The sequence below is a fragment of the Canis lupus genome, chromosome 16, assembly GCF_048164855.1.
Source record: "Canis lupus baileyi chromosome 16, mCanLup2.hap1, whole genome shotgun sequence".
Taxonomy (NCBI): Eukaryota; Metazoa; Chordata; class Mammalia; order Carnivora; family Canidae; genus Canis; species Canis lupus.
In genome coordinates, this window is record NC_132853.1 from 19,808,636 (window position 1) to 19,832,656 (window position 24,021).

The 24,021-nt window shown below is 53.7% G+C and overlaps 1 long non-coding RNA gene across 5 annotated transcripts; it reads left to right on the top strand.

Moving 5' to 3' along the window:
- Positions 1-2,525: 2,525 nt before the first annotated feature.
- LOC140606266 (uncharacterized) lies at positions 2,526-20,787 on the top strand. 5 transcript variants are annotated; one of them, XR_012008615.1, is made up of 3 exons: positions 2,526-3,908; positions 16,614-16,835; positions 19,997-20,787. It is a non-coding gene; the product is annotated as an uncharacterized lncRNA (long non-coding RNA). The 5 variants fall into 5 exon arrangements; XR_012008617.1 differs by lacking the exon at positions 2,526-3,908 and adding an exon at positions 4,315-4,733; XR_012008614.1 differs by lacking the exon at positions 2,526-3,908 and adding an exon at positions 4,768-5,065.
- Positions 20,788-24,021: the final 3,234 nt, after the last annotated feature.

A 24,021-nucleotide genomic window follows, 5' to 3' on the forward strand; every position in this document is an offset into this window, starting at 1 on the left:
ACCCCAGGCCCCCTCTAGCATGGGCAGCATCACCAGCAATGTCAGGGCATCTTCCTCTTTCTTCCCTTCTAATCCTAGGCTCCCTCAAAATGAGGATTACAGACGCTTGGGGCCGGCTCAGGCTGCCCCAGCACTGGGTGCCTCTGCCAGTGCCTGGCCGCCATCTGCCCTCCGTCCTTCCTAGAGCCACTCTCTCCTGGGAGGACCTGCTCCCGCACATCTGTCTGCCTCGTCCTGGCATCTTCCCTGCGTGTGGGGGGGAGCCCGTTAATTGAGCAGATAAACCAGTCAACTTCCACCGCCGTGAGGTTTTAAGCCATGTTTTGGGTTGGTGAAGCCAGAAAGGAGAAGATAGGAACGTAGCCAATATCCATATCAGACCACAAACAGGTATGTCTTATTATTTTCCTTAGATGAGACCCCAAGGCTCCATCTGAAGCGAGGCAGGGGCATTCAATCTCAGCAGTGATTTGGATCTCCAGCATCCCCTCTTACAGTCTCCTTCATGTTCCCTGGAACCCTGCCATTTTGAGGATGGGCATCTTGGAGAGGCCCGCGGACACTCCAGGCCGCTCTCAGACGAGAAACGCAGTTACTCCGCCGACGTCCTGGCGTGTCCAGAGGGAGTGGGCCAGCAGGTCCCCACAAAGGGGATCCCACTGACTTCCGACCTCTCCAATCTTGGGAACACTCTCTGGGCGTCTCAGCCTTTCTCTACCACCCTTTCTCCCCACAGACCCCCCAGAGGAGCTCAGGTTTTCAGAAAGCGCAGTTAAAAGCGGTTGTTTGCAGGAACGGGGGGGGGGGGGGGGGGAGAATGGGGGGGATGGGGGGGCCCACAAAATTAACATCTCAACGGAGCGTGCGGCCGGTTCCCAGGCTGGGCGCCTGACGCTGATTATCTCGTCGGTTGTGGTCCCCGAAGGCGGCAAGACGCGCCCGGCCGGCTCCGGGTTCCAAAGCGGGAGGTCGAGGCAGGCCGCGGGAGCGCTCCGCCGGGGCGGGGCCGCGGCCCAGGAGCAGCGTGGCCGGCAGGGGGCTCTCCGCGCCGGCCTTCGCGCGAGGACGCGCCGGCAGCCGCTCGGACCGGTCAGAGGAGGAAGAGGGAAAATTACTGGAGCTCGGGGGCGGGAAGGGCTGCGTGCCTGGGAGGAAGGCACTCGAAACTGTCGAGTCGGTCGAGTCGGGCGGCTCGGGAGCCCGGCAGAGGGGCGCCCCGGCCCCGGCCCCGGCCCCCGCCCCCGCCCCCGCCCCCGCCCGCGCGTCTGCCCGCGGGTGCCTCAGCCCCGAGCGGGCGCCGCGGCCGGGGGCGGGGGCGGGGGCGGGGGCGGGGGCGGGGGCGGGGGCGGGGCCGCCGAGGGGCGGGCGGAGGGCGGGCGGGGCGGGGCGGGGCGCCGGCCGCTCGGCTCCGGGAGGCGGTGCGGGCGGGCGCTGGCCGCGTCCGCCCGCCGGGAGCCGCGGGGCGCAGCCTTCCTGATGTGTCACCAGCACGTGGAGCTGGCTAGGGCCGCGCGAGCGGGCGAGAGGAGCGCCCCCAACTTTCGAGGGGTCTCGCCGCCCCGCTCCCCTCCCCGCGGCGCCGGGCTCGCGCTCCTCGGGGAGGGGGCGGCGGCGGCGGCCCCCGGGGCCGGGCGGGCTGAGCGAGGCCCCCGCCCCGGGCCGGGCGCGCGCGGGGCCCCCGGGACGTCGGGGAGCAGGGCCCCGCTCGCAGCGGCTTCCCCGACCCCCCGCGGCGGCGACGCGGGCTCGGCGGTGCGGGAGGGCGCGGCCTGCGGTGGGAGGCGCCGCGCCCCGGCCCGGCCCGGCCCGGCCCCGCGGATCCGAGCGCAGGTAACCGAGGCGGCGCGCGGCTGGGCCTCGCGGGCGCGGAGTGGGGTCGCGGCGAAGTTCCTCGGCGAGTGAGTCGAGCGCTGTCGGCGGGGGAGCGGGGTCGGGGGAGGCTGGTCCCCCCCCGGCCCTCGGCCTGCACCGGGGGGGCCTGGAAGCCACGACGCCGCGTAGCGCCCCGGAGGCCGGCTTCGGAGCCCGCGGGCCGAGGTCGGGCGGGGCGGGGGCCGTCGCGGGCGGACGCCGCGGGGGCACCCAGCGCCGCGGAAGGCGGGCGGCGGGATCCGGCCGGAGGGAGCCCGTCGGGCCGGGCCCGCACCGCCAACTCGGAGACGCGCGGGAGCCGAGGGCTGGGTCTTTGCGGGCGAGATGAGGGTGTCGGTTCAACTGGCCTACAAAGTCCCAGTCCTCGGCCCCCAGGACCGGCGGCTTCTCCAAGCTCCAGGCCGGCAGGGCGGGAGCTCGGCGCCCAGCGGGAGCGGGGACCCTGCGGGGGCCGCACCGGAGAGGGTGGGCGCGGGGCGCTCGGCGCGGGCCGCGTGCACGTTCCGGGGATCCCCGTGCTTCGCAGCCACAGCGGGAATGTGCTCAGAACTTTAACTCGGCCACTGTGTGCAGGCGGTGTCAGGTCGGTGTCCTTCCCGCCGGGGCGGATGTGGACTGGGGGGGAGACAGGCCTCCTGACCCCCAGCCCCCGGGCGCCCCAGCTCCCCCGCTCCCCACGCGCATTCCCCCACTGGGGCTTGCCCTGCCGCGCCCCGGGGGGCGGCTGCCTTGAGCTTGGAAGTGGGGAGGATCACCGATTTCTGGACTTGTCCCTGGGCACATGGGACGGGGTGTGGAGGGTTAGCCCCTGCCGCTCCCTTCCACCACCGTTTGTTCAAAGATACATCTTTGTGGGACTGTTCTTTTGTTCCCCAATCTATGCAACTGGTGTTGACTGTGGCTGGAGTTCTCGGGTTTTATGCTGAGGTTCCCCCTTCTTCCACCCTCTACCCGAGCACTTTGTTCTAGGCCCCCTCCCCCAAAAGAATAACTCTACCAGCCCCGGAAACCTCGAGTTTTTTGGGCGTTGGGACTTTGTTTGTTTTTGTTTATATTTTGTTTTGGCTATCTTGGCAGTGGGGACCTCGGAAAAACATTTGGGAACACGCGGTGAGGTGACCTGAACAGTCTGAAGGGCAAGCTGACAAAAACAGGGCACCTTGGGCCCCCTTCCGCCTGGCTTTGGAAACCCAGAGAGTTTTCTAGAAGCAGGAGGAGGGTGAGGGAGAAGTCACTCCAGCCAGGTTGGCCAACCCCCCCCCCCCTGGAAGTTGTGCGCAGACCTCCATCTGGAAGGTTTTCCTACAGGCTTCTGTGGGCTTAGTATGGAGTGGACTTTGCAGGAACCCTATGTAGCCTCTGCCCTTGTTTTGGTGGTCATGTGGGGGCCTGAACGGAGGGGGTCAGGTATGTGGAGGGGAACCCCATGGGCTATGGGGTCACTGAGGCAAGGTTGGGCCTGTGAATCCAGGAGTGGACACAGCCTTGCCATGCAGCTGGCCTGCATGTTTTCAGTGTGAGGTTTGTCCTGCATGCCCTAGTTTGTGTAAGTGCAGATGCCACAATTATGTGTAAAAGTTTGTTTGGTCGGGTATCTAAGCGTACAGGTTATCTTAACAAATTCTCAGTGTCGAGGCAGAACTGTCTAAGAGTGGGCTAGGGAGCTTCAACTGGAGGCCTTACCCTATTTAAGAAAAATCGCTCTCAAAAAAAAAAAAAAAAAAAAGAAAGAAAGAAAAATCGCTCTCTTCTCTGGAGTACTGAACCAGGTTGGGAAAACAAAGTTCTCCCTTTGAACGCACGCCTCTCCCAGCCCTGGGGATGAGTATCTTAAAGTAAATGAAGTGGAAATCTCCAGAATGTTATGTGGTCATAAAAAAAAAAACCCACAGAACTGGGCTGGAGGGATGGGATGTGGAAAAGCAGGCCCAGCTGGCTGATTCACACCCACCCTGGAAGGGACAGACGCTGGGATCATGGACAGAAGTCCTGGGAATCAAGCATAAGGAGCCGGGAGCGTTCCTGGACTGGTTCAGGTGGCTGGCAGTTTTCCCTTGGGCATAGCTGGGGCTGACCTGGGTTTTAGGGATTTTTAGGAAATGCCTTGGTGCTTCATTGCTTTGGGGGAAGTGAGTGATTACGTTTTTCCTTTTCGGGATTTTTCCTTTGCAGAATGTGACTGAATCAGCCACACAGTGGGCTGGGCTGGCCTGGCCCCCAGCAGCTGATTTGTTCTTTGATTTAAGCCATTGTATTTAGGAATTATGCTTTGGTTGAGAGCCTTTTGATTTTTCTGTCCCTTTTGAATTCTCATTAGTCCCTGAAACAGATGCCTCCCTCCCACCACCCCCGCAGCACCCCAAGTACCTGTTAGCCAGGTACCTCTTAGCTCCACAGGGAAAGAGGCTTACAAGGCAGACTTGTGTGCCCTGGAGCCGTCTTCTACTCTGGAAGCAGCTAAATGCTGGGTGGAAAGCTGGTGGGAGGGACGGGTTTCAACCAGACCCCCAGGGAGACCCATGGAAGACTTAAAATCCAGCTGGACACCTGGTCCTGCCTCCTGGGAGGAAACTTGTATTCCCTCAGTTCTTAAGTAGATTGCAGCTTGGTGAATAATTAACCTCGCCTTTGTAGCTTTTTTTTTTTTTTTTTTTTTTAAAGAAAAATCCCAACCTAGGAAAGATTAAAGATCCATTTTTGTTCAGCAGGATAGGATTGGCAAAGGAAGTGTTGGGAGAAGCCAGCCCTCTCATCTCATCCCCCATGTCCTAGCAACTTTGGAAGTTCTGATACTTAAAAGTATCTCCAGGGTCGCGTGCTGGTGGCTGTCCCTGAAAGTGGCCTCTGAGCTGCTTTGCCAGGTCTGCCTTTGCCCAAAAGCCAAGTTTTCTGAACCCTCAGCGAAGGTCAGGATTCTGGCCCCTGCTTTGCACTTTGGGTGACGCTCCCGCACCCAGTGGATTTTGCCACCGGGTGGTCACTGGCCCGTCTCGGCTCTTCTACACCGAAAGTGCAGTGCTCCTAATCTGTGACAGATCTGTGGAAGAGTTGTGCCAGGAGCAAGGGGTCAGCCTGAGTTCTGTGACGGGTTTTTCTTGAAGCAGCCTACTGTGAGGGCCATGAAGACAGACCTTAGGTCCAGACGAGCTCGAGTTGGAGTCCTGACTGCCACCTGCCAGCTGAGTGGCCTTGGGCAAGTAACTTCTCTGTGCCCATTCCTTCCCTTGTAAACGGGGGTATGTCATATTGTGGTGAGGCTTATAGGAACAATGGAGGTTCGGTGCCTGGCACTCACCAGTGGACCTTTGACGTGCTCATCTCCTCGGCTCTCTTATTTGGGATCTGCGTGTGTATACGTGTTGGTTGAGAACAGTGTAGAGTGATTGTGACCTCAGGCTTGTGAGGGGCTGGCAGGTTGGAAGGTTGTCTCCCTTGCTGTCTAAATATGTAGCCTTGGGCAAGCTACTTAACCCACTGGGAACAGCAGCTTTGTAATCCTAAAGTGGAGATGATGCCTGGGAGCCTCTTCCCCTGGCTCCACCTTTCTTGTCTACCAGCCTGTGGAGGGGGCAGGCCCCGGCTGGGGTTAGTCCTCTCGTGGCTGGGGCTGAGGCCCAGAGGGGAGAGGCTCCCCCAGCATCTCCTGGCTGCCGTGCAGGAGACTCCTGGTGCAGTGGGGCTTCCCAGGTTGGGAGGCAGCAAATGTGAGCTGTGGAACAGGAGGTGGGTGGGGTTGGATGGGCCAGCACAGAGTACTTAAAGTACCCTGGATGTGCCCATGTGGCCACCTGGAACATCTGCTCTGCAATACATCCAGCCTGAAAGGCCCAAAGATTGGCGTTCTGACACCGAGCACATTTTGTGAAAGGGCCCCAGGAAAGGTGAATTGCCACAGCTGCTTTTGGCTTGCTACTTCATTGACCCAGTGGGGAGCTAACGTACTCTAGTGGGGTATCCGTCAAGCAGGGTACGAAATTAAAGTGGGGATGGTGGTAGAAAGAAATAAGTTGATACTCCAAAAAAAAAAAAAAAAAAAAAAAATACTGCAGAGTAATCAACACGGGAAACAAAAATCAGAATTTTGTTGGACTTCCTTATACTTTTTTTTTTATGGCTCAGTGATGTTTTTATTTTGAATTTCAACCCAGTGCTTAAGAGAGACCATCATCTTTTCAGTGCTTTAGAGACCTTCGTAGTCCTCCCTGGCCGTGGGCAGCAGGCTGGGCTCACAGCGGCCACGGAGCAGGTGACTTCTCACCCACTGCTCAGCTCTCTCCCTCCTCCCTTTGGCACGGTCTGGGGAATTTTGAAATCTGGGGAATTTTGAAATCGCCCTGTAGCCAGACCCCTTGTGTTTGCTGCCCAGGAGAACTAGGGAGGGAGGTGCTATGTGGAAAGAACCATCTCCTGATCTTAATCTCTGCTCTGCCACTCTGGGCTGGAGAGCCCCTTCTCGTTCAAGTGGAGGATTGGGCTTAATGTAGTGTACACACCCCTTGTAGCCTTAACTTTCTTCCATGATTCTGGGCCAGGAGGCACAGATGAGGGCACAAGGTTAGAACCTGGGGCTGTGGTTTGGAGGGGTGGGGAAGGGACTCCGAAATGTGCAGCTGGGAAATTTGGATCAGTCTGTGAAGACTTTGTGGTTCATTCTCATGAAACTCACTTCCTCTCACTGGATTTCTGCCCTCGGGTGTGTGGGGTTCAGGGGAAAAGCTAGCTTGTCCTTCTTGGTGACTGAGGCATTCATTCTGCTCTTCAGTTTTCTCTTTCCCTGTCCTTTGCGAGGTAGATCTCCCCTACTCTCCTAAAAACAAGTGCGTTGCATTGCTGCTTATCTGCTGTTGGCACCCGGCTTTCCAAAAGATTGGTGGAAGACAAAAATCCTTCCCTGCTGAAGGCAGGCATTGGCCAAAGGGTGTAGGCTTTGCAGTTGGAAACCAGGCTCTCCCATGGACTAGCTGAGTGACCTTGGACCAGTGACATGCCTTCCTGGGACTCAGTTTTCCTGGCTGTGATGATACACGCCTGCCTTGTATAGGACCAGAGGATCAAATGAGAATACGCATGTGAAAGGCCAGGTGTGCTGGATGGGAGGGGAGTACGTGTAGCTGTTCTGTGTAGCTGTTCTCGAGTGACACCAGTAGTTCATCCCAGGGCCTGTGGGGCCAGTGAAGAAACCCCAGTGAGGTCGAGGAAAGACAACCTGAGCCTGGCAAGCAGCTTGCTGGCTTAATATCCGAGGAGAAAATATTGGGAGAAAAGCAAGCCCTTGCTGGGGGATGGGAGCAGAAAAGTCATTGCTTCTTCAGGGAGACATGCTGGTTACAGCCTGGTATGTGGGGGGGGGGGGGGGCGTGTTGCTGACTCTCCCGGGGGTGGGTTCATGCAGTCCCTCTCCTCTGCCCATGTGAAGACACAGGTTAGTAGGAGAGTCGAGATAACATTCCCTTGAATCCCTTCCCACAGAGCTTGCTGTTGTGAGCTTAAAAACATGGCGGGGAAAATGTATCTTTGCTCTGGGAACTTTGAGGGCGATTAAACAGATACTTGGAACCAGGACTTGCATATGAGCAAAATGTTAGTCTCCAACTTGCCTAGCCAGACTGCTGTCTATCTGAGAAAAGTCAACCAGACCACGTGCTCCCAGCTGGTCAGCGTGGGGGGTTCACCCTCCCCTGGCCTGGGTCTCCCTCTCTCTTCCCCTGCCTCTCCTGTGTCTGGTGAGAGCAAGCAGTCATTGTCACTCAGGTCTGGACGCACACTAACCTTGGCCAAGTCACTGAACGTTAAACCATCTGGCAATATATCACATTTCGTCGATGGGCCTTTTCTATATAGATGAGGATAGAGGGGCAGTGCTAGGTGCTGGAAAACCACTTAAGCACTGACAGTGGGAAGGGGCGCGGGGTCCAGGACCTTGACTTGAATGTGAGGGGTGGGGTGGAGCAGGGGGGCTGCTCCTTAAATAGAAGTGGGCTGGAGAACCAGCTCCCCCTCTTTCCAGCTCCCGAGTGGGGGGATGGGGCTGCTGCCAACCTACTTGGCATCCTCCCTTTCGTCCTTTTGGTGGATTTTGTTGTAATTAGACAAGTCGCGACAAATATTCCATTGCCCTTTGGGCTGGGGAGTTGTGAGGACTCCTGCCTGGAAACCGGGCCTCATTCACTGGGGAGCCATAATTAGGCAAGAGAACAGTTCTGGGGCCCTTGATTCAATAAAGACCCTTTTATGATGTTGGTTTTTCCCAGAAAAATAATACCACTTTGCCCCGTTTATTGCATTTAGATGTGTAATCATATTAGAGTTGAACAGCCCGGGGGACTGAAGTTACGCAGTTGGGGTTTTCACCAAAGCCTGTTACCGGGTCTTCAGAGGAAAACCGTGTCCTCAGAAAAAAAGCAAATGACAAGGAACATTTTTGAGGATTTTTCTCTCTTGGCATTCAAAGGCGATTTTCTTGCATCAGGGTGAGAGTTGGCCCAGGATGAAAGCCAGAAAGTGAAACTAACTGGAGTGGCCCGTGCCAGGGCCGGTGTCACTGCGGGCCCCTGGTGCTCTCCGCAGCCCGGCCTGCGGGCCTGTGGCCGGGCCATGCGTGCCCAGCGTGGTCCCTCCTGGTCGGGCAGACGGGCAGACTGGATTTGTCAGATGGGCAGCACGTGTGCCCCGCCAGGGCTGGAGGAAATGCCAGAGAGGATGCCTGTGCCCTCTCCACCAGGAGTCGTGGTGTCCCAGCACGTCGGCACCGCGGTGGCAGGGCCGCAGGCGCCGGGGCTCGCAGGTGGCCGCGCTGGGCGCCCCGCCCCGTGGAGGGCAGTCAGCCCTGACTAAATATAGTCCTGGAGGTCGCAGGCGGCTCTGGTTGGTTGGGAGGGCCTGGCTGGCCCCGCCCACGGCCGCTGGCCCCGCCCCCCAGGCGGTCGGCTCTGGGAGGGATGCCCTGCCCCAGGCCGGCGCTCTAGCGTGCAGGCCCCTTCGCAGCCAGCCAACATCCCCCCTCACCTTCTTACCCCAGGCGTTTTGTCAGGATCTACATGTTTCCCAATTCTGGAGTAAAATCCCTCCTAAAAATCTGCCCAGAGCCGGGTTAGGCAGAGCTCATCTGTGGAGTCCAGAACCTCTTTCCCAATTTGGGGTTTAGAAATCTCAGGCGATGAGGAAATTTCTGGGAGTCATTTGTAGGAGTGCTCTATTAAGAAACAGAGGGTATGACATTTCAGAATGCTGAAACCCTGTTGCATCAAAGAGGGGTGGGAGGGGAGAAAGCCACTTACTTTCAGGACCGCTGATGGGAGGTATTGCTGAAATATTTTCAAGTTATCACCCTTTACTGCAGAAGCACTGCATTTTGTAGATGATTCCACTGTTTATAGATAATGGGTATTAAAAATACTCTTTCAGGATGACTGTCGTAAGGCTTGAGGTTTTTGGTTTTTTAAACTTATAATTTAAACTTTCTGGATGTTTTACACTCTTTGGTGGAAGAAATGCTATTAAATTATATGTACATAAAAATAATATGTAGTGGGTTTTTTGGTTTTTTTTTTTTTTTTTTTGCTTTTTTCTTCTCCAAAGGAATATAATTAGAACATCTGAAACCAGATTACCCAATTAGTACATTTTTCTAATTAGCTGTTAGGAATGTGTGATGAGATGAATTATTGTAGACTTCCAAATGGAACTTTGGCCACAGGGAGGTTCAGAGCAATTACACAAAGGGGAAAAAAAATCATGTGTTTTCAGTTCTGGTTACCATCCCCTCACCTGCTCCCAGTAAAACACCTCCTGTGCTGCCCACCAGGCAGCAACAGTGTCCAGACAAAAGTTTCATCTTCCTTAGCTCAAGTACATGGAGTTGAAAAAATTATTCATCATTTCTGCTTCTCTTTGCTCCTGACAGTGGAGCAGATCGATGAAGGCAGGTTTTAAATGCTGCTTTTTTTACATTTATCAGCAGTAATGTCAGTGGCTGTTCTTTGAGGAAAAAAGTCCTGGTGATAGTTCATTCAGTTCATCTTTTGGGCATGCCTCATGTGTACTTGCTTTGTGCCTGGTGGCCACGGGGAGAGTCTGCAGGGGTGGGGAACTACAGCCAAGACCAGGGAATGAAGCTGGGATCCAGCTTTTGTACTTTTTTTTTGTTGTCGTATATATTTTTATTGGAGTTCGATTTGCCAACATATAGTATAACACCCAGTGATCATCCCGTCAAGTGCCCCCCTCACTGCTCGTCACTCAGTCACCCCAACCCTCCATCCATCTCCCCTTCTACTACCCCTTGTTCGTTTCCCAGAGTTAGGAGTCTCTTATGTTTGGTCACCCTTTCTGATTTTTCCCACTCATTTTCTCTCCTTTCCCCTATAATCCCTTTCACTATTTCTTATATTCTCTGTATGAGTGAAACCATATGATTTTTCTTCTCTGATTGACTTACTTCACTCCGCATAATACCCTCAGGTTCCATCTACATCGAAGCAAATGGTGGGTATTCGTCATTTCTAATGGCTGAGTAATATTCCATTGTATTTATTTATTTGTTTATTTATTTTAAGATTTATTTATTTATTTATGATAGACAGAGAGAGAGAGAGGCAGAGACACAGGCAGAGGGAGAAGCAGGCTCCATGCCGGGACTTGATCCCAGGACTCCAGGATCACGCCCTGGGCCAAAGGCAGGCGCCAAACCGCCGAGCCACCCAGGGATCCCTATTCCATTGTATTTATAGACCACATCTTTATCCATTTGTACTTTTTAGCTCTTAATTGGTGCAGGCTCACGGTCCTTACCTGAAAACCAGAAGTTTGTTGTTATAAATGATTTCATGGGAAAACCTGCCCCAAAACTGACTTGAGACCATTAGAATCTGTATTTCTCTTAGGGGGTGTGAACATTCGTGGGTTTCATTGCAGAGATGTGAATGTGTTTAATTAGGGGTGCTGCCCTGCGGGAGTATTGCAAAATATGTGGTATGTGCATCTTTACCTTTTTAAACCCCTCAACAGTTCTGAAATACATATGGTCTGAGGGTTCTAGGTGAGAGATGGCAGCTCTGTGCCCCAGGCTGGGGGCCCAGAAGGAGCCTGTGGGCTGAGCCAGGGGCCAACTGACAGGTGGGCCAGATGCCCAAGAAGCAGGCCTCACAGTCCTCGGAGCTCTTCCCTCATCAGGCCTTAAGCCCCATAAAGGCTCAGAGATTTTGCTCACTGTTGTGTTCTGTGTCTGGAGCACACTAGGTACTGAGTGAATACTGCTCAGAAACAGGCGTGGGTGAAGTTTTTTCTAGGCCAAATAGGGTTTCTCTCTATTGGAACTCTTCTCTTTTGGTGTGCAAGCAGTCATAGATACTACGTGAAGGAGTCCACCTGTGTTGTAATAAAACTTTATATATAAAAACAAGAGGTGGTGTGGGTTTGGCCCACGGGCCTTCAGTCTGCCAACTCCTGTGAGAAGGATCAAAGCATCTTTTTTTTTAAAGATTTTATTTATTTATTTATGAGACACAGAGAGAGGCAGGCTACTCTCGGGGAGCCTGATGCAGAACTCAAGCCCAGGACCCCAGGATCACGCCCTGAACCCAAGGCAGACACTCAACTGAGCCACCCAGGCATCTCTCAATGCATCTTTAAACGTAGATTCTTCTTTCCCATACTGTTGGCTGAGCTGTCTGCGTGCCTTCTCTGCTTGTCTTGTTTCCCTCTCCTGTGGAGTCTCCCTTAAAGAGACCAAAGGTGTGGCTCTGGTGGCGGAACCCACTCCTGGCTCCGGCTGTGGACGAAAGGAGTGTGCTGCCTCCTTGGACCAGCCTTATTAGCAGGAGTGGGTATTTGTACAGACAGATGCATTCAGGCTCTGAGCCAAATTTGCCTAGGGGCACTTGGACCTCTACTCACTGATGAATTCTTTTTGGGGGGCTGCGCCAACCCCAAGGCATGTTGGCCAGTCGCCATCAGGCCAGGCAGGGCTGGAGAGTTTGGGGGGGGGGGGAGCCGAAGGGGGTGAGTACAAGCATTTAGGAGCTGAGATGTTCTTAGCAAAAGAATTTCCGGCTGAGAGAGATTGGTTATTGTAAACCTGGGGACTCTAATAGAGAAGTTTCAGGTCTCCTGGCTTTGTTCATCCCAGCCTGTGAACAGCCAGCATGGGTGGATTGGGCCAGCGAGTTCAGGAAGGTTTTCTGGGGCAGCAGAGACTCCAGCCCAGCTGTCCTGGGGCTGACTAGGTAGGTGCCAGGGGAAGGGCCTGTAGAGCCCTCTCCCCTGGATTGGAGCACCAGCATCCCTCTAGCTGGCCTGACTCAGCTCCCTTTGCCAGGGGAGTTTGGCCCCTGACTCAAAGCATGCTGGGCCTCTGCAGGCCCCAGGGCCAGACCATGTCAGCCAGCCCCTGCTGCAGGCCCCAGCATCCCTGTCTGCCCAGGAGCTTCTCTGGAGGACGGGTTCCCCCAAGACATTTTGGGACTGTTGCCCACTGCCCAACCACTTCCTTCCCTAGTCCGGGTGGGACTGGCACATACTTTTCTTTTTCTAAAGCAAATTCCAAACAAGGGCTGATAACTCTGGTTGGCTTTTTTTTTTTTTTTTCCTTCCACCATGGTTTTGTGGGTTGCTGGCTATTTTAGGGACTCCAAATTCAGAGTGGAGCCTCCTTACTCTGCAGCTCCTCTGGAAACCTTGATGGCTTTTCACACACATTACCCTCCGCCCCCCCCCCCCCCCCCCGGCAGCGGGGACAGGCCCTCGGTCATCAACATGTGATCAGCACTGGCCAGGCTCAGGAAAGGCCAGGGGACCTGCAATTGGGTGGGGGTGGAGTCTGCTGTCAGCCATGCCCAAGTCAGTCACTGTCACATGCCTAGCACGGCAGGGGGTCATCCTCTGGCCACTCCTTGGGCAGCATCCCACTCCTACCCCACCTCACCTCATTATCGAATATCTGGGTCATGGGACATTGCTTGTCCTAAGGTGAGTAGATGGCTTAGAGCGGTGCTTCTGAAGCTGGAAGCTGGGGGTGTCCCCAAGAATCATACAGGGAGCCTGTTTGCAATGCACACTGGGGCCCTGGAGCCAGCATTGCTAATAAGTGTGTGATTGGGATGTATGTGGTTTGAGGACTGGGCAGCTGGGAGGCCAGTAGGTAAAGCAGCTTCACAAGCATGGGGTCAGGGGGAGCAGGGAGAAAGAAGGGGCTGGGGTCAGGAAAGGTTACCCAGAAGAGGGAAGCTGAGTCCAGAAGAACACAGCAGGGGGTGCCAGTCATGATCGCTCACCCTGATAGAATGCTTTGTGCCAGGCAGAGTTCTAAGCCTTCGATGCGAATGAACTTAAATCCTCCCAAAGGCCCCCGAAACAGGTAGTTACCCTGATCTTGCAGAGGAGTGGACCAAAGTCCAGAGGGGTTGAATAGCCCACAGAAGGCCCTGTGGCCGTGAAGCCGTGAGCTGGGTCTCATCCTCACTCTGTCCTGCTGTACTGGAGCCAGTGCACCCCAGGTGGCAGGACCAGTTCACATGGAAGTTGTGCAAACTGAGGGCTGGGGCTTCTGAGCAGGCGAAGCACGATCATGTTGTTGAGTGGTTCAGATGGCTTTGGTCCTGGTGTGTAGGGGACAGCTTGGGTTTTGCTGGAGGAGTGTATGGCCATGATCTTGGTTAGGGTAGAAGGCTGTGGGCGAGAGGACAGTTGTCATAACATAGTTGGGCAAGGGTAAGGCGGTAGCCAGGCTGCTAGGTTTCTGGGCATACTTCCTCTCAGTCTGGACAAGGAAGGTCCTGTGCTGTGGGGTGAAGGTGCTACCGTAGTGCTCAGGGAGCAGCAAGGCCTATGCCCAGAACCTTGTCCCAGTTGCTCTTCCAAGAGGGGAAGAATTCTCCGTGATATGAGTCTTTGGCAACTCCCAGGGGGTCCTGGCCTAGCCCCCGCCCTTGGGGTCGGAGGGGGAAGGGGAAACCACTTGGAGAGGGTGATAGACTTTTGTCAGGAACCTGCTAAGTGCTTGGTATATTTATTTCCCTTCAATCCTCCCACAGCCCTGCAAAGTGGGCTTCTTCTTTGTTCCTAGTTACAAATGTGAAAGCCAAGGCACAGAGAAGTGAGGTGACTTATACATGGTCACACAGCAAGTAAATAGAGAATGGCACCAGGTCTGTCTTCTGTGGGCTGTGCTTTCACCGCAGCAGGGCCGCCCATGTTCTGAGAGGCTACAGGTGGTACACACATAGCATGACTGGTGACAGGCCCCCAACGGGTAGTGCGGTGTCAAGGTAGGTGGGGTGTCAGGGTGGGTGGGGCATGTTCCCAGTGGCCAGTTGGGCAGGTCCTGGGCCTGGGGGCCTGGGTGGAATGGCCTGGCTTCAGGGCACAAGTGATCCACCAATGGGTGGCATTCTGCACCATGAGCTTCAGAGGAGTCAAAAGCCCAGGGCCTATAGAGGGGAGCCTTTGCTGCCCTGGAGGCCCGCTCAGATTGGGCTGTAGAAGGGATCACCCCAGAAAGAAGGCCCATAAACCAGGCTCTGGTTCTGGAAGCCCCTTTCATCCTCCTGTAAGTAAAGAAATCAATCACCATCCTCTTCCCTTTCTTCTTGGTCAGTTTCTGACCATTCTCTCACCCCATTCCTAGTTTATTCCCACCTATGCCTCCCAGCAGAGCCTGTCAGCTGGTTGTTTTGAACCTGAAGGCCACCCGAGACATACTAGCTGTCTTTGCCCATTATAGGCTATTTTTGTAGTGGTCGGGGACCTGCGTTCCTACTCAGGCCAGCCTAATGCTCTTGCCTCTTCCAGAGCCCACCTCTGATGAAGTGGGCAGGATGTGTTAGAGCCTGGGGAAGGCTGGACAGTGTGCTGTTTCTCGCATGTTGCACCCTCTTGCCTCCTACAAGGGACAGAGGGTCTGTGACTGTTGGCTTTTCAAGAGCTGAGCCTTTGTTCCTACGACAGCTGAAATTCTCTTAAGTCCTCTAAAAGGGAAGAGATGGTGGGTGCTTAGTTCCAACTGGACCCGTTTTAGAGACAGGGTAAAGCAAAGCCATGGGAACCAGAGCTCAGCCCCCATCCCCCCGACTCTTACTAAAGTCTTAGTTCTTTCAGTAGTTCTTCTCTTGGGCTTTAGGAGTCGAGCAGCTATGACCACCCCCCACCCCATATTCTCCTCTCTACCCTCACCCAGCTTGACCTCTGAGGAAGTCTGGGGCTGACTCTTGCATTCCTATGCCACAGTAGGCCTGTGACTTCACTTGGCTTGTCAGGTGCTCAGCCTCTACAAGATGGCTCTACACCCCACAGGTGAACACAAGGGCCAGATGACTGCTCGAGGGTCTTACTGCATTCCCTAGTTCTTGGGACTGTTCTCGTCCACTTGGGATTCCTTTACATTCCAGTCCATGGCTTGTTGTGGGCAGAAAGCACGGCATTTAGAAAATTGGCTCTGGGTGGAGCAAAGGCTGGTCATTCCTGGGCGTGCTGTGGGGGGCAGTGAGGCTGGCCACCTGCCAGGCCAAACATTGGCAAGAATTGTGCCACGGTGGAGACTCGGCAGCCCCCCTACCCACCACAGAGCTCTCTGGCTGTAGGGTGGTGGATCGGCGTCGGGTGAGGGTTTACCGTCTTCACCTCAGCCCCCCTGGGCCAGCTGGTTGACTGCTTACTTACCTGGAGAGTGTTCAAGGACAGCAAGAAAAATGAGGGACTTTCAGGGGCAGCTGTGTTTTCTGACTCAGTCATAATGCCCCTAAAAATCCTTATTGTTCTTGCAGTGTGCATCGGGCAGCAGCTGCCAACCCACCCCTTGCCTACCTGGCCACCCTGGGACAGGAAGTGCTTCCTGGGGTCACGTTGGGATGTCCTCCCCCATCCTCTTGAAACGAGAGTGAATTATTAAAACAATTCTGTTGGGCCAGTGCATTGATTTGCATATATGTTTACAATTTCTTTTCTTTTTTTTCTTTGGAGGAGGGTTAGGGAGGGCTGAGCATTGAGACAGTCCTGCGCAGATTGGAACTCAGGAGAACACAGGGCCTCCTCAGTTTGTGTGTGGTGAAGGTTTGCAGGAGGCCGGCTGCATGGGCAGGGCCCCAGGATGGGTGCCCTTGGGGCTGGTTATGTCAAGAGCAGCGGTGTTGGGCTGGCTAGGATGCCCACCGCTCCTGAGAAGTTGGAACTGTTTAAGGGCAGGAGGGGTGAAGGCACCCGGGCAGGAAACTGTACTGCGTTTTAAAACAGGGAGCCCAGCCCACTCCCCGAGAGCCAGTGGCCTGGCCATTTTGAAAACATGCTCCTGGTGGATTCAAGGGCTTCTCCCCGCCAATCCCTGCTGTACCCTTGGAGCTTGCTTTTTCTCAGCTGGGATAGAGAACACTCTATCCTGCTTTCACCTCCCGGGGCTCCTCCCTTCTCAGTAGGCACCCCCATCCCCACCTCTTCCAGCCCACCCCAGACATTTTGGCTGAGCCTTGTCTTGAGTGGATTTAGGGTTACTTGCTGGGGGACTGTCAAGAGGAAATACCAATTTGTGACACATCCCTCTCAACCCAGGAAAGCCAATTCACAAGAATGTTCCCAGGTCCCAAAGCAACAGTCCTTCCCCTCTAGCTGAGGCTGAGCAGGTGGCTTGCCCATGCGTGGACAGACAGGAAGGTGATCAAGCAGCAAGCAGGACTGTGCCTGCTGCTGTGCTCCACCCCAGGGCTCATTGACATCACAGGTCAGCAAGGGAAATTAATCCTCCAGCTATTTCTTAGGTTTCCAGGCGCAGACTTGCAACTCTGGTCACTGGAGAAGATGGCTGTCTGCAGGACCCTGACCGTGTGATCATCCTTCTGGCCAGCCTGGCCTCTTGCTCCTTAGGCTCTGGTCATCCCAGCTGGGCCTCCACACCAGCTCTCCCAGAGACAGTTTTTAAAGGGCTGGGTTTGCTCAGGAGCCTCAGCATTCTTCCACCCAGGAGAAAGGACAGCGTCAAGGTAAAGGTTAACAGGAGGTTAGGGGTGGGGTGGGGTGTGGAGTGATGTTTATCCCTTCTTGGGAAGAGGTGGATGGGGTTTTCATTAAGTGAGATTCTCACCACCTACAATAAGCATGGGGTGCTTTGTCATTCCTCATAGCTAAGCCTTTGCTAACTTTAAATCAGCTCTCTCTCCCTAAGGCCCCTTTGCCCTGCCCTGCCATCCCTCCCAAACCTCCTTATTCCTGAATTTGTTCCTCATTCTTTATAAACACTTGCAAAAAACAAACAAAAAACCTCATCAATTTGTTGAAAAAGGTAATACATGAAAAATAAAGCTGAGTACTGTTTCCCCCCCAACTATAGAAGAACCGCCTTCCATTGTAGAGCATTTCAAAATTCAGAAGGAGGAAAAGGCTTATAAAAATGCTGTGCCTAGAGATAATGTCTGCTAATGAAATAGATCCTTCCAGCATTTTTCCCCTATGTGCATACACACCCCCACCCAGTTAGCAGGACTAGGGCTTTTAAAAGGCGTGAGGCTTATAACCCATTTGAGCAATGGTCCTGTGCCCTTGGGAGCCAGAGTCTCTCTCTTCTTTTTGCCAAGTGGGATGAGCCAAAGCTCGCCTGCAGCCAGGAACCTCAGAGCTCTCAGTGGTGGGTACTGGAGCTACACTAGTTCGCTCTTCTCCACGGAGATTGATGAAGTTGGGGAGGCTAAACCTGTAGGCTTTGTCCTGATTGATTTCCACGTGGGCTGCTACACTGCCTCTAGACTCCGGCTGCACTAAGATTCTGGGAAGCCTTCTACCCATGTCAGCCCCTGTTCCTCCTCCCCAGCCATCAAGGCCAGTTGGATTTGGGCTGCCAGGAATGGGGGTAGAGGAGGGCACCCAGGGATGGGTATCTTTGTCTTCTGCTCCTCACTCAGGTGCTCCTATTAAGCAGCCGGAGAACTACTCTGGCTCCGTGGCCACAAGTTAGAGCTGAAGAGATTGTTGAGGCTCTGCCTTCAGAGCCCAGTCGAGAAGATGCGACCATCTGCAGCTGGCAGAATTTTACGTCCGATGCTTTTCCCTGCTGCTCAGAGTCATCTTTTGATCCTCATTTTACAGGATGGGCTGAGGCATGAGTGGTCCGGATACCCACCAGAAGACACAGCTAGGATGGGCAGAGCTGGGGCTGGCTCCCAGGGCCAGGGCTTTCAGTAATAATTACTTATAATTAGCATTCGGTTCTAACAAGCATATCCTGATGCTTACTAATACTTAAGCATTTGGTCAGCCAGTATCCGGAGGTGCGTGGGTGGGTGCTGCTGTCTCATGGAGGAGGTATCTGCACCACAGGGAGGCTGGGTTCCCACCCCTGGGTCTTCCTGATGTGACTGCGCACCTGGCCAGCCTGCATCCACAGCTGCCCCCATTCAGCCTGCCATGTGTCCCAGGATCCCAGTTCTGGGCCGGGTAAGATTTAACCCCATTTTCAGAACACACCAGAGGCGTGGCCTAGGTAACGCAGCTGTGGCTGGCAGAGGCCCCTGGTTCCCTGCTCCCTGCCTGCACAGAGGTGTCTAGGAAGGAGCACGGCCCGTGTGGGGCTTGCTCATCTAGGCCCCGCTCTGGGCTGGCAGCCCTAGGGGTCAGGACCCCTGCTGGAGGTGCCTAGGTCTCCAGAAGGCTGTCCCTCCCCCTCCCTCTTTCCTATGGAGCTAGCGTCCAGGAGCCTGGCCAGAGGGCCACCTGGGCAGGCTGCCAGTGCAGGGATCTCATGGGCGGGAGCATTGTGAACTCCAGGAAGCGGTCGGCTGTTCCTGGACCAGTCTGCAGAGCTGGAGGGCCAGCCTGCCTCACACATGCTGGGTGGAGCAAGGAGCTGAGAACCCTACTTTCCCAGAGCCCAGCAGCTCTGGGCCAGGCCCACAGGCTTTCTTGGGCAATGAGGGCCTGAGCCTTGGCCACGCCTTCCCTTGTTGGCCTTGGCTCTCTCTTTCTCAGTCTGGCTCTCCCCCTACCCCCCTACCAGCTATTTTGCAGCGGACTGCACACTCTTGGCAATGACATCCTTTTAACCTGCTTCCCAGAAAACAGGATGGTTGGGCAGGCAGACTCAGCCAGCACGTTGGTGGGAAACAGGGCGGTTGACCTCAGCTCAGGCTTTCTTTGCCCATGCTCCTTGGGGGACCGGGTTGGGAGGTGGCCCTAAGCTGCCTTGGCTTACCTGGGTCAGAAATAACCTCAGCTCAACTTACAGCCTAGAGCAGTCGGGCTGAGGCCAGAGCTCTGAGCTTCTGGAGTTGGGGTGTGGGGAGGGACAGGGCTTTGCCCAGGAGTCTGGTCAGGGGCAACCACGTAGCTGGGGGCCTTGAGTAAATGCCCCCCACCTTGGAGTCTTGCCTCATTTGTCCGATGGGCATAATAGTGCCCTTTAGAGATGTGTCTGAATGTAAGGCTTCTGAATACAAATACGAAGCCGTTGCTCCCTTCGTGCCCCTTTGAGGAGGACACTTCAGCAGAGAATCCTGGGAGGTGTCTGGCATAGAGAAGATGCTCAATGCAGTTGCACTGCTCAGGAAGTGAGGTTTGGGTCTCAGTATGTTGGATGGTGCCTTCCATCCTTATCTCTACAAAGATGACCTTTCCTTCCTCTTCCTCTCTGGCCCTCCTGCCCTGGCGGGACCCTGTAGGGATGGTGCCTCTGGCTTCCAGTGCTGCATTCCTCTTGGGTTGGGCCCGCTGAGACCCACAGCCCATGGAGGCCTCCTTCCCCTCCTTGACGTTCGTCCTGCAAGTCCGGACGCCAGCTCCAAGGCGTTCCCTCTGGGCCTGGGCCAGTGTAGCTGCAGCAGAGCTCCTCCCTCCCCCACCAGCCTCCTTGGGTGCAGACAGCCCAGCACAGGCAGGAAGGGCCTTCTGTTTGCCTTGGCTGGTGGGGAAGAGATTAGTGCTCGCTTTCTGTTTTGACTTTGTATCTAACTCACAGACAGGCCTGTGACGTCACAAAAAAGCACACTTCAGCCTTCAATGAGTTTAGGTGTTCCTAATACCTGGAGATGGTTGGAGGTAGGGATGGGTGATAATACCACCCTCTGGGTGTGTAGAGAAATGTGATGGCCACTTGTCAGCTTTCCCTACCCAGCATCCACAGCCCTTTCTCCTGATAACGTCTCTTCTCCTTCAGAGGATCACCTCTCCGCCACCCTCACATTAGAGGCAAACATGGATCAGGATGGACATGAAGACTCCCCCTTGGGGGTTTTGCAGCAACTACAGGGAAAGAGGCATTTGTTTTTCATGGAATTTGCCAGGTTGATGGAGCTGCTGGTGGCCATCCTGTTCTCTACTTGAGGTCGAAGTCAACAAAGGAAAGAGCTCAGAAATGGAGAGAATATCCTATCCAGACATCAGTAAGCCCCTGGATCCAGCCATTCCTGAAGCTAACGTAGCCATGGATTCACCTGATTATATGAGCCAAAGCATTTCTTTTTTGCTAAAATTATCCTGAGTTGGGTTTCTGTCATAGAGAGGGTCCTAATAAAGCAATATTTTTCTTTGGTCTTATTTAAAAAAAAATCATTTCTGAGGTATACTTTACATGCAATAAAATCTACCCATTTTAAGTGCCCAAGTCAAGTTTTATCAAACGGGTACACCCTTGTAACTACCACCATTGAGATATAGAACATTTCAAGCTCCAGGACAACCACTGACCTGCTTTGTTGTAGAGGTTGATTTTGCCTTTTCTAGAATTTCATAAGTATTATCATTTAGCGTATACTCTTTTGTGTCTGGCTTTATTCAGTATGTCTTTGAGATTCACCCATGCCGTGTGCCTCAGTAGTTCATGCCTTACTACTGAGAAGCATTCCACTGTATGGATGTACCACTGTTTGCTCAGCCATATATCAGAGGGTGGTCATTTAGGCTATTTCTGGATTGTGACTGTTACAAATAAAGCTGCTTTGAACATGAGTCTTTGTGTGGGCATATGTTTCCATTTTTGCACCTAGACCTCAGTCTCATTTTACAGTCGAGGAGACTAATGGTCAGAGAGGTAGAATGACTTGTCCAAGGTCACACGGCTGAGGGACCCTGCCGCTTGCACCAGAAACACAAGTGGCCCGTTATGTAGCACCGGGGCATGGGTGTTCCTTAATAACAACCTCAGACTGCTTGGGGGAGGTTGCTCATGGAATCCTTGTGCTCAAGAATGTCATTGCCAGGAGGGACAGTCAGGATGAGTTGTAGTCATGTTCTTCACCTTTTCATGCCATTTGTTTTTCCCTGTGGATTCAACCATTGGAGATTATATCTACTAAACAGTATTCGTGAAGCCAGGCTCTACCTCCCTAAACACATAAAGATGCATCCAAAACTATCTGATCTGATAATCACTGAGCAAACTTGTATGAAGATTTGGCGTTGAAATCACTCCAGCCCCAATGGGGGACCTGCTTTTTCTTTTTTCAGGCTTGGGATCAACAAACCATGGACCCATCCCAGGAGTCAGAGGATGTCAAGTTGGTAAGCCCTGGTTTAGCCCAGCCTCTCCTCTCACAGGTGCTCCAGCCAGATCTCTCTCCCTCTAGGTCTTCTCTCTGCTGAGGTCAGCCCTTGAAGGTCAAGTGCATGTTGTGAACGCAACAGGGGTCAACTCCCATGAGACTCAGAATCATCCTTGGGTCCAGCTGTGCCAAAGCCAGGTGCACCTTTAGGCCGTCCTCTGCTTCATTTGAGCCACCTGCAACTGAAAGAGTCCTGGCTAAAACAGCTTAGCCAGGACTGCACTCTTCGGTGAAGCTTTCCTCAACTTCTCCTGGCAAAGGCAATGAACAGCCAGTCCAGTTCACCTCGGGGGGCGTGGTGGTGGTGGTGCAAACACTGCTCATTGCTTTACATGCATTATCTCAAATCCTCTCAACAACCCTAGGGGAGGCAATGGTCATCCCCATTTTACTGCAGGGGAAACTGAGGCACAGAGATGTAGATGTAGCATACCCAGAGTGTGGCTGCATCGCATGCATCGTGTGTACCTCTACGGTTTCTATCTGCTCCCCTGGTTGGCTGCTCTGCCCCTCTCGTGGCTGTCCACAATTGAAGCTGGACCAGCTGCCTCTGCACAGGCTGACCCTTTCCAGGCTACATCCCAGCGTAAAGGGTCTGGCTCCGGCGTGGCCACCAAAGGGGCCAGAGAACACAACCCTTACACATGGAGGGAATTAGTTCTCAGGGGCGAACTTTGAGCAGTAGGAGACAAGGTGGAAGGACAATCCCTCTCCTCCCCCGTTTGGACCATTTCAGGCACATTTCCCATGTGTGGTCTGTTGTAAAGCAGTGACTGTGTTCTTAAACATTACCTGGCATTGCTTCCCCTTCTTCCCTACACTCCCTGTCTTCTCCCTCCCCCTCGCTGCCCTGTGGTTCCACCTCTATGTTAGCAGCACTCATTCCCTAGCCAAAGGCTCCTTTTTCTGGGGAACACAAGCAGTCTGGCTCCTGGGTCTGCACTATACTGTTGCAGTGAACAGAACAAGAGAAGGCTGCATTGCATCATTGCCCTGGGGGTGGGGAATAGGTAGGAGACGGGGTCAGTGCCAAATTCATCAGCTCATTCTCCTTTATATCCGACCACCACCCACTCATTCACTACATTTAATCAGTCAAATCCTCTCTGACCCGCCGCTGTATTTCAGGCCCCACTCACCTCCATCCAGGAGGGAAGAGTCCATGCTGCTTGTAATGTGATGCTGCAAGGTACTCAGCCTTTCTCAGCCACTTTTCCCATCTGAAAAATGGGGAAAAGAATTGTCTTACCACATAGGACTGCTGACAGGCTTAATGGACACTTAGTTTTGTGCCTGGCAATAGGTATAGGAGCCTTTGTTGATGCTCCCTGTTCAAAGTCACCTCTTCCAAGTATGGCCCTGCTCTCTAGAAAATCCCCCTCCTCCATTATGAGTATATAGGGCTTCCCCCCACACCAGTCCCATGCCCATCACCAGACCCACGCTAATCCACGCATCCCAGTATTGACCTTGAATATTGGCTCAGGTCTGGGCATGAGACCCAAGTTGGAGTGGTCCTTGTAACAGTGTCCTGAAGTTTTTGGAATAAATGCATGCTTGTCTTTGCTGAGATCATTAGCTTGGAGCAATCAGAGGTCATTTTTACTATTTGGCCATTTGAGAATGATGTCAGGAGACCACAGAGCCAAGAGGTGGAGCAAGACACAGAATGCTGATGATGTCTTTGGAGCTCCTGGATCCAGTCATACCAGAAGCTAGTTAACCCCTGGGATTTTTTAGGAATTAATACAAAAACCAAGTATCTCTTTTTATTTGTTTAAGCCAGTTTGGGTTGAGTTTCTATTACTTAAAACTGAAGCAATCTGTTTTTTTTATTTTTTATTTATTTATTTTTTTAAGATCTTATTCATTCATTTTAGAGAGAGAGAGTGCACGCGAGCAAGTGAGTGGCGGGTGTAACAGGGGAGGAGGGACCGAGAATTTCAAGCAGACTCCACACTGAGCGATGCGGGGCTCAATTCCATGATGGCAAGATCATGACCTGAGCTTAAACCAAGAGTCAGATGCTTAACTGACTGAGCCACCCAGGCGCCCCTGAAGTGGTCTTGACTAATCTAGTAATAGGTTCTCTTCATAATTGCTGCTGGTATTGCAATTCATATTATTATTATAAACACATTACTAGAAGATGCAGCCATGGGGATGCCTAGGCCAGGTTTCTCCAGAGGCTCTTGCCGCCCTCCACACATTATACCCTGGATATCAGCTGCCTGAGTGTGGGTGGTTTCATGTTTGCTGCTGATCTATCTCAGGTAACTCTGTGCCACAGGGTAGGTGGGCTAATAGACATGTTTCATGAACAAGGCCCATCATCCACTGCCTCCTCCATCATGCCCTGCCTTCCAACTCCCATGCCAGATACACATTTTGCTCTCTCTCTTGTCCTTGGCCACTGTCCGAAGCCACTGTGGTGTCTGCCGGGAGACCATCTTGGCAAACAGAGCTGTTTCCAGTGTCCTTTTGAGGGCCTCATTCAGCCCTTTACCTGTTCAGATAGGGTTTTAAAAATATATTTACTGAAAGTCTCCATTATAGGGGCACCTGGGTGGCTCAGTGATTGAACATCTGCCTGCCTTTGGCACAGGTCATGATCCCAGGGTCCTGGAATTGAATCCTGCAT